Here is a 16,496-nt window from a genome sequence, read left to right on the forward strand (position 1 = left end):
TCCCACTCCAAAGCTATGTCAGCCCCCCTACCCTTTCTAGAAATTGCTGTAGCATCACCATTGAAAATCTCCAGCCTCTCATTAACAATATCCTCGATGAGACCAAGTTCACCAACCTCGACCCTACAAAATTGGTACACCTCTATAATGATACTCTCAAATCAACACTAGATATCGCGGTACCACTCAAACTAAGAAAAGCAAAACCCGTCGCACATCTCAACAAATGTCACACCCCAGAACTAAAAATCCTCAGAAACACCAAAAGATCAGCAGAATCCACCTGGCGGCAATCGCCTACCATTACAAACAAAAGTGCATTCACGTCAGCTTCCACAATTTACAAAACAGCAATCCTATCTGCCAAAAAGGAAGCCTATAACCTAAGAATCCACAAAGCCAAATGAAGTACCAAGGACCTTTTCAGCATCTTAAAAGAGCTCGAAGCCCCAGCACCTCCCTCTCAGGATTGTGTTAAAGACACAGGGCCTCATCACGAGTTGGGCGGTAACGCCGGCGCTAATAGCCCTACCGACAAACCCCCGGCGCTATTAGCGCTGGATCACGGGTTTGGCAGAAGGGTTATTGCCCATTCCCCATTGGGCCCATTCGGGAATTCCTCATTCCCCATTGGGCCCAATGGGGAAAATTTGCACTATTACCGCCGGCAGATTTCCCAGCGGCGGTAATCGCGCCAAAAATCATCAATTTTGCCACGTATTTCCCCCCAACTCAGAGCTGGGGGGAAATTCGCCAAGGCCATGATCTGGCGGACCCTTAAATGCAGCAGTAATAGCGCAGATGCCGCATTTAAGGGTTACCGCCAGACTTGTGATGAGGCCCACAGTATGGTGCACTAAAATAAAGCAAGCCCTTGCTGACAAAATCACCCTCCTACAAAACAAGATCAATTCCAAAAAGGCAAGCATCATTAACGGTTCTCATCCCGCACCAGACTCAATAAAAAATCCCCCCCTGTACTCCTTTCACCTTCACCCATGTCACACCTAAGGAAGTGAAGACATCATAAAAAACCTCAAACTCTCTCATTGTCAGGGGGATCTCTTCCCAGCATTCATCATCAAGGATGGAGCAAAAAACCTAGCCCCCTTCATCACCACCCTGATCAATGCATCCTTCTCATCCAATCAGGTGCCAAACAACCTTAAGCAAGCATGGGTTATGCCACTTTAAAAAAAAACAACCTTGATCCAAACATCCCCACCAACTATAGGCCCATCACGACGGTCCCGTTCCTTCTAAAAATCTTGGATCGGGTAGCCTATTTGCAAATTCAGAAGCATTTAGAAGAAAATTAACTACTAGACCTCAGACAATCGGGCTTCCGACCCAGACACGACAGTACCAAGACTGCACTCCTCGACCTCAAGATCCAAATGGACGAGACGAAGGACAAAGGAAAGTTAGCAATACTCCTTCTTCTCAACTTATCTGCTGCCTTCGACCTTGTCGACCACCAAATACTCGCTAAGCACCTCACCATAGCTGCAGCATTCTCATCTGACGCTTCAGACTGGATCAACTCCTTCCTCTCCAATCAGACCACCAGAGTGTTTTCCCCCTCAGCCTCAGCAGACCCAATTCTGACACTCTGTGGAGTCCCCCAAGGCTTGTGTGTGTCTCCCACTCTACACAATATATTTACTAAGCTACTATTCGATGGCCTGGACAAATTGGGTGTCATCTACACTAACTATGCAGATGACACTCAAGTCCTCATCCCCCTCATGGGCTGTTACGACCAAGAATCAAAACGACTAAATGACATCTACCTGGAAATCCAAGCATGGATGGCCACCAAGAGCTTATGTCTCAACAATGGTAAAACCGAGCTAATGAGTATAGGCACACAGGCTCGTCTGAATAAATTGAACCCTAGATACTCGTCTTTTAACATTGATGGCAACATGATCACCATTTCCAAAGAGATAAAAACTTTGGGGGTCTACCTTGACGCAACACTGTCCCTTAAAAGACAAGTTAGTAGTGTGGCGACCCCCGGAGCTTACACAAATAAACTGATTTACAGCTGAAAATCGTTCCTATCCACTAACAGTTGCCTCATGCTAGCTAGAGCACTGGCATTATCTAAACCTGTTTACTGTAACACACTATTCCTAGGTTCCTCTGAATACCACCTGAACAGACTTCAGGTCCTCCTATACAACTCTCTGAGAGTAGCACTCAGCCTACCTAGATACTGCCATATCTCCTCCACTAGAGACAACACAAACTGGCTGCCCATCCTGTTCGGCAGAATAACATGCAGTACCCTTTGGGAACACTACACACAATTAAGACTACAAGTGTAAGTAAAATTTCACCTTTGGTACAAGCCTGTACTAAACAGTAATGTGGTAGCATTGGCTGAGCAGCCAGACTTATCTCTAGAGTAAAGTGAGCAGTACAAGGGGCTACACAAAGGACTAGCAATCACAGTGGTTCAAACAAACACTTACTCAAGGTTTCTTGGTAAAGCCGAGCAGGGAAGGCCGTAAGGAAAGGCCTCCGGTGCTCTTTGCAGCTCCGCTGCGAGCACGAAGCACCTCCGATCAGCTGAGGGCTGAATCAGCTGTCCTCCTTCGTTTTGGATCTACCATGTGTTCCTCTTTGTCTCCAGCATATGCCGCGTGCGCTGAAGCACCATTGAGCCCAGACAAGATGGCCCCCGTGTCCATGGCTGCACAGTCAACAAAATGTGCAGTGAAAATCACCGCCGCGGGCCTGTGTCCTGATTCGCTGCCTCGCCCCGCCTGCCCCTCCCCTCCTGCTTTATATGGAGGGGGAGAGGGCCGAGAGGCGAAGCCGAGCAGGGAAGGCCTCAAGGAAAAGCCTCCGGTGCTCTTTGCAGCTCTTCGCTGCTCGTCTGCCGTCTGCCCAAAACCCTTGCCGCATCTAGAAGGTAAGAAGCACTACCCTTGCAAGCTTCTCTCTAACCCATGTGCCACTTCAAGGCGTCTCAGGTTGTGCGCCCGTACTTTCCAAGCCGCCTTCAGCTCACACGCCACCCCCACGAGCAACCGTAATACATGGCTATGCTCACGTACTGTACAACCCTCTCTATTCGATGATAAGGCCAGGCTCCTCCGCACAACTTCAAAGCCCGCATCCACTACAAGTATTACCAATACAGCAACCAACAAAGTACTTAACCCTTCACACAACTGTACTACCCCCATAACAAGTGTGATTAATCATGTGTACGCCACCACTGAAAATGAGCCCCCCAGTGTAAGATCTGTGATGTGCAATTCTTCTACCACCATTTTGAATTCCATTGTGCCAAATGCTATGCCACATGTGTCCACCACCACTGAAAATGAGCCCCCCAGTGTAAAATCTGTGATGTGCAATTCTTCTAGCACCATTTTGAATTATATTGTGCGAAATACTATGCCACATGTGTCCACCACCACAGAAAATGAGCCCCCAGTGTAAAATCTGTGATCTGCAATTCTTATCCCACCATTTTCAATTCTATTGTGCCAAATACTATGCCACATGTGTCCACCACCACTGAAAATGAGCCCCCCAGTGTAGAATCTGTTTTGTGCAATTCTTCTACCACCATTTTGAATTCTATTGTGCCAAATTCTATGCCACATGTGTCCACCACCACTGAAAATGAGCCCCCAATGTAAAATCTGTGATATGCATCTCCCCTAACAGTCACAGCGCAACTACTCCTTCCACATCACCTTCTCTCATCATGAACCACCCCCCCCCCAGCCACTACTGAACCCCACCTGAAATACGCCATGATTAACGCTAGGTCCATCAATGCCCACGCTCTAGACATCCACGACCTCCAAACCTCCCAAGACCTAGATCTACTGATGATCTCAGAAACATGGTTACATGAGGCCTACGGCACAACTGTCCACTCATCATCACAGGAAACACTCCCACCCCATGGTCTGACCACCACATCATCACCTTTAGCATCCTCACCACTAGCTCCCCAGCTATCCCCTGACCTCAACCGCTCCCTCCCTGCCTCGCCAGAAGCTCCCGTCAGCTCACTAAGGAAAGGCTACTGCCCTTCCTCCAAGGTCCAGCCTTCAGACCACCTTTTTCTTCAGACCCTGAAACACTTGCATCAACCTATGATTCTGCCTTCAAAGCAGCTATCAACTCCATTGCCCCACTCAAACCTTGCAAATCCAAACCCACTACCCATTCCAACTCTTGGTTCACACCTGACCTCCTCACACTCCGCAACAACAAAAAAGCCGCACTCACACAGTGGCAAAGGTCCCACTCTGAAAAAGATAAGATGATCCTTAAAGCCCTATCCACCAAATACAAAAAGGCAATCACCCAAGCTAAGGCCAAATCTTTTGAATCCAGAATTTCGGAAGCCCAATCTAGCACAAAAGAAATCTTCGCCATTTTCAGAGCGCTCGAGACACCCACTCCCGGCCCCCAGAATTTCACCAAAGACAACGACTGGTGTGACGAAATACAAACGGCCATGCAAACCAAATTAAGCCTCCTCAAAAACAAAATACTAGCCACTAAACAAGCCCTACACAACAAGCATATCCCTGTCCCACCACTTGCCCCTGATCCCCCCCTACCCTTCTCCTTCAAACCCATTCAGGAAAAAGACATCATCAATATAATGAGGAACATCAAACCCTCTAACTGCAAAGGTGATGCCTCCCCAGCCTCCATTATCAAAGACTGCACGGAAACACTAGCTCCCTTCCTAACAGCCTTTGTAAATGCCTCCTTTACCACAGGAAAAGTCCCAGCCTCCCTCATGGAAGCTTGCATCAGCCCCCTTCAGAAAAACCCAACTCTCGATCCCACCTCCCCCAACAACTACAGACCCATCACCACTGTCCCATTCCTCCTCAAAATATTGGACAAAGCAGCCTACCTGTAGGTTCAATACTTCATTGAAGAGAACAAACTCCTTGGACTCCACCAATCTGGCTTCCGCCCCAGACACGGGACCGAAACCGCCCTACTTGACCTGAAAAACCAGATGGACGATGCTAGAGACATGGGTAAACCAGCACTTCTCCTACTCCTCAACCTATCAGCGGCCTTCAACCTTGTAGATCGTGGCGTCCTATGCCACCACCTTTCCTCCAATGCCAAATTCTCCCCAGAGGCCACAGCTTGGATCACTTCTTACTTACAAGACAGAACCATGCAAGTATTCTCTGACCTAGCCGCCGCATCACCAACCATTATACTTTGTGGGGTTCTCCAAGGCTCCTGCCTCTCCCCCACCCTATACAACATCTTTACACAACCCCTCTTCCTCATCCTCGACACCATGGGCATCTCCTACACCAACTACGCCGACGACACTCAGATCCTCCTCACTCTCACAGGTAACTATAACACTGACTCCCTGACCCTCAACAACCTCTACAACACCATCCAAGCCTGGATGGCAGACAACGGACTATGCTTCAACTCCTCCTGGTAGGTTCCCCCGACACGCTAAATAAATCTAGATGCCCAATTCAGCCACTTCACCATTGATTCCATTAAAATTCCGGACTCCGATTCTGTCAAAACTCTGGGAGCCTACCTGCCTATCCATGGACAGACAAGTCAATGCAATAGCATCCGCAGCTGCATATCATGCCAAACTTATCAACGCAGTCAGACCCTTTCTCGCCAAAGAGAACTGCACCAACATAGCCAGAGCCATCACCGGCTCTAGGCTAGACTACTGTACATACTCTTTCTAGGAACCTCCAATAAAAACTTAGAGAGACTACAAGTAATACAGAACAATGCTCTCCGGGCAGTCCAAGGCATTGCTAAAAGAGAACACATCTCTGAGGCCAGAAAAATAGCCCAATGGCTCCCAATAAAGGAAAGGATTGTATTCAAAGCCCTAACACTGACCCACAAGTGCATTCACCTCACTGCTCCTGCATATGATAGGTTATGATATGATAGGTTATTTATAAGGCGCTTAATACCCAGAGGTTTCTAAGCGCGGACCCAGGGATCGAACCTGCGTTTCTCCGTGTCATCTTGTTTCCAAGTCGAGCACGCTGCCACTGAGCTATCCTCTCACAAAGGATCCACCCCGTCTCCACTACCAGGCCAACTAGATCACAATACACCAGCATGCTTTCTGTGCCACTAGTAAAAAGAGTAAAAGCGGGCGGATCCAGCTTCCCTTATCTCGCGCCCACTCACTGGAATGGCCTACCACCCACTATCCGAGGTGAGGCCTCCCTCACCACCTTCTGCAAAACGCTGAAAACTACCCTCTTCACATAAGACCAGACACATCAGCACGAATACTTTTCATATATGTTGTATTATATGACCAAATGCAATATCTGTAACAACAGTATGATGTCTTGTTGTATTCATAATGTGTCAACAATCGCTAACATGACTGTACCATGTAACTAAGTTATTGCAAGTAACAGCGCCTCAATGCCCCTGGGCTGCTTGTGCGCTATATAAATAAATAAATAAATAAATAAAATAATATGCATTTATTTACATAGTCAGTTGGAAACCATTCCACTTATAAGAGCAGCTCAATATCACAATCTAATATACTACAATACACAACCAATCAGTTTCTGAACAAGTTCTGGTACCCTATAGTGGGAGCAAAATGGCACTTCAGTTACTTTAAGAAGGGGTAAATAGACAAGGTTAAAAGAATCAAAGCACTAATACATTCAGAGGTAGGGCAAATAGTTTCAATTCACTACAACCAGCAATTCAATTCAATAGGCCTGGGCCAAAGTCAATGGTTCCGAGTCTTGGATAGGATATCACAGTTCCGGTAGTAAACGGTAAAGTCTTTGCCACGGTTTTTAGAAGTAGTTGGTCAGACGAAAAGTTATATGTCGGTTTAGGGAAGGACAAGCCTTCAAAGTTGGGAAGGTTTCACAAACTTTCACTGCTGCAGAAAGGATTTCCTGACCGCGCTTGCACAGTACCTTTTTAATGAAGAAGAGCTGTAGTTGAGGCAGTTGTTCCTGGCAGTTCCTGCAGATCTCGCTGTTCCTGAGCTTCAATCATGGGGAAAAGAAGGAGGACATTGAAAGGTTTCTGCACTGCCCAGGGAAGAGGCCATGAGCTTAGCAAAATGTCGGTTTAAGGTGTCAGTGCCTTAAAGACCACAAACTGGTATCCTTCTCACTGGCTATCCGGTTTTCAACAGCACTCTGAAGAAAGTTCGACCAGTATAGAGACGGTGTCCAGGTGACTTGCGAGTTGGTTGTTCCCACCAAACTCAAGGGAAGAAGTCATCTTTGAAGGGCTTCTCTGTCGAGGGAGTTTCAGGCAATTCTGACCTGCAGCAGGGCTTCACAGGTGGACCGGTATTTGAACAGTCGTCTTCCTTCAGCTTGTCTTCGGTTCTCTCGTGCCAGTGGTCGACTCTGCTTTCCATGTCCCAGAGGCCTGCTTTTAAACAGTTTTCCCCCATTCATTCCAACCTGGCTGTCACTCACCCAGCATGGTGGCTATCCTTGCCGGACAGCCAGCCAGTCAATCATGCCAGAGTGCATTCAGGTCTCCTAGGAGACTAAGCACAGGGAGGTTCGGGCACCTCCCTCACATCCTGTCCACCCCAGACACTCAGGTGCCAGAGGAGGGCTTCAGCACTGAAGCCAGACAAAGGCCAACAAACAAAGGGACCAAATCCGGTTTGGCGTGCAGAGTTAAACACAAGAAGGACCTTGCCTAAATGAAATTGTGAAAAAAGATGACCGGTGTCTGTTTTTACGGATAGGTCATGGGCGCCATATTGAAAAACATGGCTGACTCGATTGTTAGCTACCGGTGTTCGCGGACAGAAAAAAATCATGGTAGTTTGTTCTAAACCACTGCCACCAGCCATTTCAAGAGGGAAAGGGTAACATTTGATTGTTACATGAGTGTTTAGACTCAGGGGATGCAAGGCAACCGCTCCAGCACTCTATAGGAAGATAGTGTGTGCTGGGTCTGTAAATATAAAAAGATTCGTAAAGTCAATTTAACTTTACATGTTCTGGGAGATGGTAGTCAGTCCCAGAGAAGGCATTTAAACCTTGGGAAGTCTGAAAGACACCCCTGTGCCACTGCACTGAAGGTGCTGTGTGACACAGAAGAAAAAGATGATGCCTATGGAGTTGTTTTAAAACTCCATATCCAAAGAACACAAAAGTAAAATACACATCAAAATACATGAAAGAGTGGGAAAAAAAGGCTCACACTCTTTCAAGGTGAAAATTAAAATCCTAGAAATCCAGCAAAGTTGCTGGGGGTCTCAAAAGGTAAGGGAAATTAGCACATTTTTTAGACTTCTCCCTAACACATCCGTGACAGAATCACAATACGCACCCTATCTATCACACACAAATGCCTCACAAACTTAGCCCCCAAATACCTTTCTGATAAGATCTGCAAACATCAACCCGCACGCAACACCAGGTCAGCCCTCTCGCATAGGCTCCTGATACCAAGATTCAGCCTCAAAACTGCTGGAGGAGCCAGTTTCCCAGTCCAAGCCGCCAAACGTTGGAACTCCCTACCCATTCCCCTGAGACAAGAACCCACCGTCCTCACGTTTAAACCTAAAATAAAAGAATGGTTGAGCAACAAACCCTCTCTCCTAGAGGTCAATATTACGCCTGTTGAACCGGATCTGCCTGACCTATGTCTATTTAAACTGTTGTAAAACCGTTTCCTGTTCACTGACCCACTTTAACCAGGGTCCCTTCTGTAACTATGTGTGTACACTATTATATATTGTAAATGTACACTGCCTTAACATGTATGTAACTCCAAGTCTTTCAAGCGCCCAGTTACCTCAGGGTTGGGTGCACGATACAAATAATAAACAAATGCAAAATACAGAAAGTAGAGGTAGTGCTCTTTGAGGTATGATCACTCCTATGTTTTATGGGTCTTTCTGATATGATAGTTTTCTGGTCGCTGCAACAGGGCTAAGATTTATGGAATGTCTGAGATTTGGTAGTGCTTTGAAAAGTATGTCAGCTGAGATATGATAACACTGTGTTGCTTGATGTGCTCTGTGAGGCCTCTGTCAGGCTGTGGGCTTCGGGAACGGCTGCTTCGTTTGAAAGCCTCTCCTATATGCTGAAGGAATAAATGCAAAGGGGGACTGCATTATGCAGTGGCGAGTGGAAAGAGCTCACATAATGGAACCATCGTGCTGTACTGTACAGGAAATAACCTGGGTAAAGAGTTATCCAATGACACCTTCACGGATCGCAGGACAAGACTAAACAGTGGACTAAGGATGAAGTGAAGGCAGTGGTCTGTTATTTACTCTATTGCTCGCAGGGCTAACGGCTCTGCTGTAGTGTGCCTGCAATTGGGAAATGCTGAATGCAAGACTTGGGAGCCAGGCATAAAGCAGGCTTGGTGCCACGTTAGACCGCTCACAGTCATGCAGACGTGCAGATGTGAAAGCTTGCCGACGTCACTGGCAAGGGTGACAGCAGAGCTCATGACATCACTAGACCACATGCAGTGGGAGGGCTCAATGTGGGTGGTAACTCTCACTGCGTTTATTTTCAATATACAAATGAAGTGGAAGGTGGAAGTTAGCAGCCTGCTGTGATTGGACAAGGGGGCACGGGCAGTCTCACCCCCACAGTACCTTCCATGGGTCTATCTCTGGTGCCTCAGCAGGGATGGCTTCAAGGCTGATTATAGGGCTGGCTGTGTGCGCAATGCAGGCTGGCGGGGGCCCTGTTTCCTTGTGTATCTGCAGCATTCTGTTAATTCTTCTAGGTGACCCTGTCCAACAATGGGGCCACCAACGATCACCTGGCTGCCTGCACTGCTTCCTTGTTCTGGGTGGCTTCCTGCATGTGTGGGAGCCTCCCCATGACCAATGCCAGGCCTGTGGCCCTTTTCAAATCTTCTTGGTGGGCCCTGTTGGCTTGGGTGGCCACCTGTACTCACTGTCACTCCTTCAGCACTTTTTACTCTACTGAGTGTGCCCCATTGGATGCCCCCTCTGTCACTGCATGGACTGTGCTACCATCGTTGCTTCAGGCAGCGCCCCCTGTGCTGTGGAGACACTACTGCTCTCACTGCTACTCCAGCGGCCATCTTAAAATCAAGCAGCACATACCCCTGGCAACAGGGGTTGTCGCCACTGATCACAGTCATGCGTGTGGCCTTTTCATGGCACTCCTCCTCTGAAATGTATCTTGCGACGCAGGGGGCGGGCCTCTGGTCTACACCCGGGCTGCTCCACTTGGGTGGTCTGGCTCTTTCCTCCAACTGGGCCGCTCAACAGAGCAGCCCAGGACTTACTTCTTTCTCCTCTTCACCTGGGATTTCTATCCACCAATACATTATCCTGGTTTGAGCGGCCTTCGCTGACCATTAGGCAGACTGACTGAACACATGGCCTGGCAGCCTGGTCTGGCCAGCTCTTCACACGTGCCCAGGCTGTTTGTTTCTGTCCCAGGCAACCCCATGCATACCGCCCAAGCCCTTGATGCTTCCTGGGCCTGTCTGGTCTGGCCTCCGGGTGGGCCAACACATGCCACAGCCCTGGGGAAGTCGAGCTTTCTCTAGCATCAGCAGCTTGGCCCCTTGGTTTAGTCTCTGGGGGTCTCCTCCACACAACGCCCAGTGCCATGTATGGAGTTTGGCCCTGGAGGAAGGGCCACTTGAGGTTGCCCCCACCAGGTAAGTCTCTCGCGTTCTCTTCTCTGCTTCTCTCTTTCCTCTACTTTCGACTATCCTTTTTTCAACTGTTTTTAAAATGTTTTTAATACTACTGGATTCTTTTCTCCCCTGTCCACTCCACTCTGTATTACAAGGTCTTTCCTGAGGGAACAAGCATGTAGCCCCTATTAGCCTGACCCTGTGGGTCCACAGGCTACATTAGCATTGTGAGGTTTTATGGATCTCTCAAATGTTTATAGGTAGCTATTTCAAACCTCTTGTAACTCTTTACAGTTATGACTGGGGATTTCTAGTCCGCTGGAATGTAACAGGAATTGTAACAGGAATGTAGGAGGTGTGATAGTGATGTGAGGTTGACTGGGTCTCTGTAGGGTGTATTAGGGCATTGTGGGGATATTGTAAGTGAGAGGTAGGGTATGTCTCGCTTAGGTGAGCCAGCGCTCTTTGATCTATGAGCAGGCACTATTCGATGAGATAACTTTGCGAAGAATGTGAACACAGCGTTTTCGCCGATGATGCTCTGTGAGGTTTGTTGGGACTTGGTAAGATCGCTGTTTGTGGGCTGTGCCTGAGTGATCTCTACCGGTGTTCTATGAGTGTTGCCAGCTCTTTTGTTATTTGTTGTAATTCGGTGACCCACGCAAACACATGAAAGCACCAAATTGAGGACTTGAAGACTTTTCACTTGTATTTTAGAACCTGCCTTAATAGGCAAGCAATAGTGGCCTGAGGCATGTCATTAAATCCCAAGTTCTGATGTATGTGTTGCGTGTGTTTGGAAGCAGGGCTGACATGGTTGTTTGCCTACTTGTAAAATCAATCCTTGTATTTATGCAGTATGGAATACATGGTAGTTCTCACGATTCCTCCTTCTTTTGGCCTGACAGTAACATAGATCCATTGACTTTTATGTGTTCCACAATATTTTTGGATACTCATTTATATCTATATTCTCATTCCTCTTGAGATCACTAAATCATACAATACTGTTTTTTCAGAACACGTTTCTATACAGCTACCCACTATCATGTGGGTACCTTGCAAATCAGTTTTGTTAAACACAACTGTTCTTTTTCTCCTATGCTAACATAGGTTTGTGAGGCACTACTGGATCTGGGCCTCCATCAATCTGTGGCCGAGCCCACGTATATCAAGGGGAGAATCTTGGATTTGGTTCTTAGGTGTAGATACTATTACTGTTACAGTTATGCAAGAGATTTGGTCTGACCATAGCCTTATCTCCTTTAAGGTTAAGAGGCTGGCAGTGGGCATCAAAATAATTGCAGCTCCCTCGCTGAGACATAACTGGCGCGTGGTGGGTCCCCGAGGATTACTGCTGCTGATTCTGGATACATGTAAAGGTTCTCCAAGCATTAATATGTCCCCTCTCTTGCTCATTTATAATGAGGTAGCTGACCAGGTAGCCCCGTTGAAAGTGGTGCAAGCACGGAAGGCTCCTTCTGAGCCCTGATTTACCGACCAATTAAAAGCTTCTCATTTGCTTGTGAGGCAAGGGGAGCGTAAATATCGACAATCTTATGGCTTGTCCTAGGAATCCACCCTGCGATTCACTGTTAAAAACTACCATAAGGATATCCTGTCTGCCAAACAAGCGTTCTTTACCAGAAAGTGTAGTATTGAACCAGACTAAGGAACTTTCTTCTGCAATTTAATCATTCTCAAAATGTTCCCACCGCTCTTCAGGGTCTCTGGCCCTCTCAGGAACTATGTGATTCCCTTTCTGATTTCTTTATTTATAAAAGTAGAGAACATTCAAGAAACCATCTCTATGAGGAGGCCTTGTAGCGAGATCTCTCTCCCGCCGTTGCCTGCTGAGAATACTATACACGTCTGATTTCCATATTTTTTCGGCAGAGGACCTTGCAAAGGCGGTTTGTAAGATTAAGTCAGTCTGACCCTATTCCACTGGCTATATTTAAGAAAATATTCCAGGCATACTGCCTTTTGTCACCAAAGCGGTGAACCATGCCTGCCAGTCAGGCTCAATACCAGCTAAACTAAAAAAGGAACAGTCATCCCCCTTCGTAAGAAACCGTCCATGGACTCACCTGTCTTAGCTCATTTCCTCCCAATCTCTTGCTTCCTTTCTCTATGAATATTCTTGAATCACTTGTCTCACCATTACTTTCCTCTTTTTTGGAAACTTCTCTATGTTTTGACTACTTTCAGTCTGGATTTTGCCCGGGCGGGGCACGGAGAGCATCCTGGTGTCCGTAGTTGGCAATCTGACTATGCTGGTGGATCAGGGTGGAGTGGAGGCCCTGATTTTGTTAGATCTGTCGGGGCCTACGACACCGTCAACCACTTCATCCTGAGTTCCGATTGGCCACTCTGGGTCTGCCCTGGCATAGTTCACTTCTTTTCTGTCTGAGAGGAGCTAGTCTTTGCTGCTTTCACCTTTTCTTCTGTTGACATGTGTCCTCACTTGTGGTGTTCCGCAGGGCTCTGCCTTGTCCCTTATGATTTTCAACATCTATGTTCAGTCGCTAGTTTGCCTCATCCGCTCCCACAGGTTCAGGTGTCACTCTTATGCCAATGACACTCAGGTACTGGTCCGACTGGATCAGGCGGAGTGGTCGTCAGGGCTGTGTGAATGCCTTTCTGCAGTGAGAGAGTGGATGAATGCAAACTGGTTTAAACCGACCGGGGACAAGACGGAAGTCCTAGTGATGGGTTCTCCTTCTGGATCTCTTATTTAGACCCCTTCACTCTGGCCTCCGACGCTTGGTGAACTTCCTGTTCTTTTGACTGTTGTTAGGAACCTGGGGGTGCTGCTTTCATCTTCACTTTCCATGACTCCGCAGGTGGGTGCAGTATGTAAGGTGGGGCACTTTCTGTTCAAAGTTCTGTGGAAGGTGCTCCCCTTCCTTCCTCCCAGCCTCCGGACAATGGTAGTGGCTTTGTTAATAACTAGCCATATAGACTACTGTAATGCCCTGTACCTGGCTCAGCCTTTGGGAACTATTCATCGCTTACAGCTACTGCAAAATCTAGCAGCTACAGTAGCTACTGACTCTCGGTACGAAGCCCACATCAGCCCTGTGCTATGGGCCTTGCACTGTCTTCCAATAGCTCAATGAATACAATTTAAATCCCTTTGACTGGTTCACTGGGCTTTGCATATACAGGGTGCGTAATACCGTAGGGAATAATTCCACTGCTGCACCACGGTTTGGTCACTTCGCTCCAACGAGGCCAATCTTCCCGTGTGGGAGGCCGTGCTTTTTCATTTGCATCCGCTAAATTGTGGAATGAACTGCTGGTGACATGGAGAGGAATTGAAAATCGCTTCCTCTTTCGGCGGGCTTCGAAAACTTTTCTGTTTTAGCTTGCTATTTTGAGTTGTGATCCGGAATCATAACAGTGCCCTGTTTTCATTGTATGCAACAATTGAGAGCCCCTAAGGTGATTTATTTCACTGTATGTGGTATAGGTTCCAAAGATTATCATAAAAGGTATATAATAATGTAAAGCACAGAAATCTAGTACATACCAGCAATTTAGAAAAGTAGTGCACTGGTATTCTCCCAGCATCCTCCGAAGAAATCCTGCCTGCTAATGGCACCAAAAAGTGCCTCCTCCACTGGATCAATAAGATTTTAGAGTAATGGCAAAGGCCAGAGAATTGGTGACGTATGCAGTACCGTTTAAGTAGAATTTCAGAAATTAATTTCAGACTGAAAGGGGCAGCATAGATTTTTGGCTTTAGTTTTTTTGTGTGATTTGGTTAAAAATTAAAGAGTGCTATGTGAGGATAGTAAGCACGGTTACTGGAGTATGCAAAGTTTTTTTGTAGGATGGAAAGAACAGTGGCTGAGATGACGACTGCTACGACAGAGAAATTAAAGAACTGTGAACAGACTGGGCCTCATTACGAGTTGGGCGGTATCCCAGTGGTAAAACTGCCCAAACGAATTACATTTACCGCCACTTGGTTCAGTGGAATTTCAGCCGGATTACAAGTGGTGGTGGCGGTGTAATTCCTCATTTATTTTGAGTCCATTGGCGGAAAATACCTTAGTGGAATTTTTGATGCGGTAGTTCTGCTGATTCTGCCAATTATTCTCCGGTAACTTGCAGGATTTACCTCCAGGATTTATTCTCCACTTTAGGTCCCACCTTGTAATTGGGCATGGTGGTAAAGTTAGCGGTAACTGAGTTACCGCCAACTTTACCACTTACTTCCAAACCCGTAATGAGGCTGAGTTCTTTGGTGAGAGGTGCAATAGTTTGATAGTTTGCAGACCCACAGGATTGACTGGAGCAGCGGGCAGGTTGGCTTAATGTAGAATTTAAACCAGATCGGCAGTAGAAAAAAAAAAGAGTAGAGATGTTGGGACAGGACAGAGTTAAAGGAACAGAGGAGGAATGAAAGGCGTAGGTGATGGGACAGAGAGTAGAGAAGTTACAGTGACAGAGAGTAGAGCAGTTACAGTGACCTCAAAATGTGTAATCCTGGAAGAGAAATAGAGGTCAACATCATTAGCGGATAAGAAGGAGGAATTTGAGTGAAGACAGGGAAGGGACTGCATAGACTGTAAGGAGGCACATAGTTTGTAAAATTGTAATCTTAAAAGGAAATTGAGTTTGTGATTCTAGTGAATATATGAAGGCATAGAGGGCAATCGGATAACAGAAATGAAGCTACCTTAAACAATTTATTTCAGTTGATGTCACTGAACTGGAGATATTCATCCAAATTATGTTTTCTTTGTTTTAGTAATTACAAGAGCAGTCAGTCAATATATGTAATTGTCTACTTAAGTTTGTATTCATGCATGTTAGAAGGAATTAATATCGTTTTTTCATGTGTAATACAAAAAAGAAAACTGACTCACTCTGTGCTACGCTGGTTGAAATTAAGGTAAAACTGGTAGCAGATGATTGAAAGATGATTGATTGGAAGCACAGACTCATTGTTGTAATGAAGAAGACAGCTTTCTTGTTTAGGGAATAATTGCATATTCTCATTCCCTCTAAGCCCAATTAGAAGCGACTCATTCTGTCCTTTCCCTGGGCCAAATTAATTTCAGAGGAAGTGATGACCTCTCTACCCACCTCATTCAGAGACTGCCAATTATGGACAAATGCCAATCAACTATGTGTGGTAAGGAAACAACACTAGTCTCAGTGTGAGTTGACATGCAAGCTCCCATTTCATGCTGATGCCAATGTTAACGTAGCCAAGCTCTCATCTGATCTGATTTTCGGTGATGGTAAAAACAAAAGATGATTTATTAGTTGTCTTACAAGACAAACAGCATCTCACCCATTAACCAACTCCCTGATGAATAACCTGACCCGACCTCCAGACCTGTTTCTTTTATAGATGGCCGACCACAGGGCCATAGAATGGTCAAGACGTTTTGGGCTAGACTAACCTGCATTCTATTCCTGCCTCCACTCATCCATATGGTGCTTTCATAAAAAGGCTAGTCCTTTCTCTCTATCAATGGTGAAAACTGTCTTGTGATACTAACACTTCTGGTTCATTGTGGCTGTGTTACAGAACCTCTCGTCTCGCATCGCCAGAGGGGCGTAGGGTATCCACTAACATGACAACTTCTGTTCCTGTTGATAAACCCATTGTCTAATCAAGCCTGCACTGTGTGATCCACTGGCCTAAGTCCAACTGCTGTGTCACAGTAACCCACAGTAACAGATGGTGGAAAGTCTTATTGTCAGTAGTAGTGCATGCATGCTCAATGCAGTTTATTTAGCACATAGCTTGTCCATCGCTAACAGACGAAAACGTTGTTAAAAATTGGTACCCAGCAAGACACAATCAGATAGCTACA

Source organism: Ambystoma mexicanum, chromosome 6q (assembly GCF_040938575.1).
Source record: "Ambystoma mexicanum isolate Mex_15411 chromosome 6q, UKY_AmexF1_1, whole genome shotgun sequence".
Lineage (NCBI taxonomy): Eukaryota > Metazoa > Chordata > Amphibia > Caudata > Ambystomatidae > Ambystoma > Ambystoma mexicanum.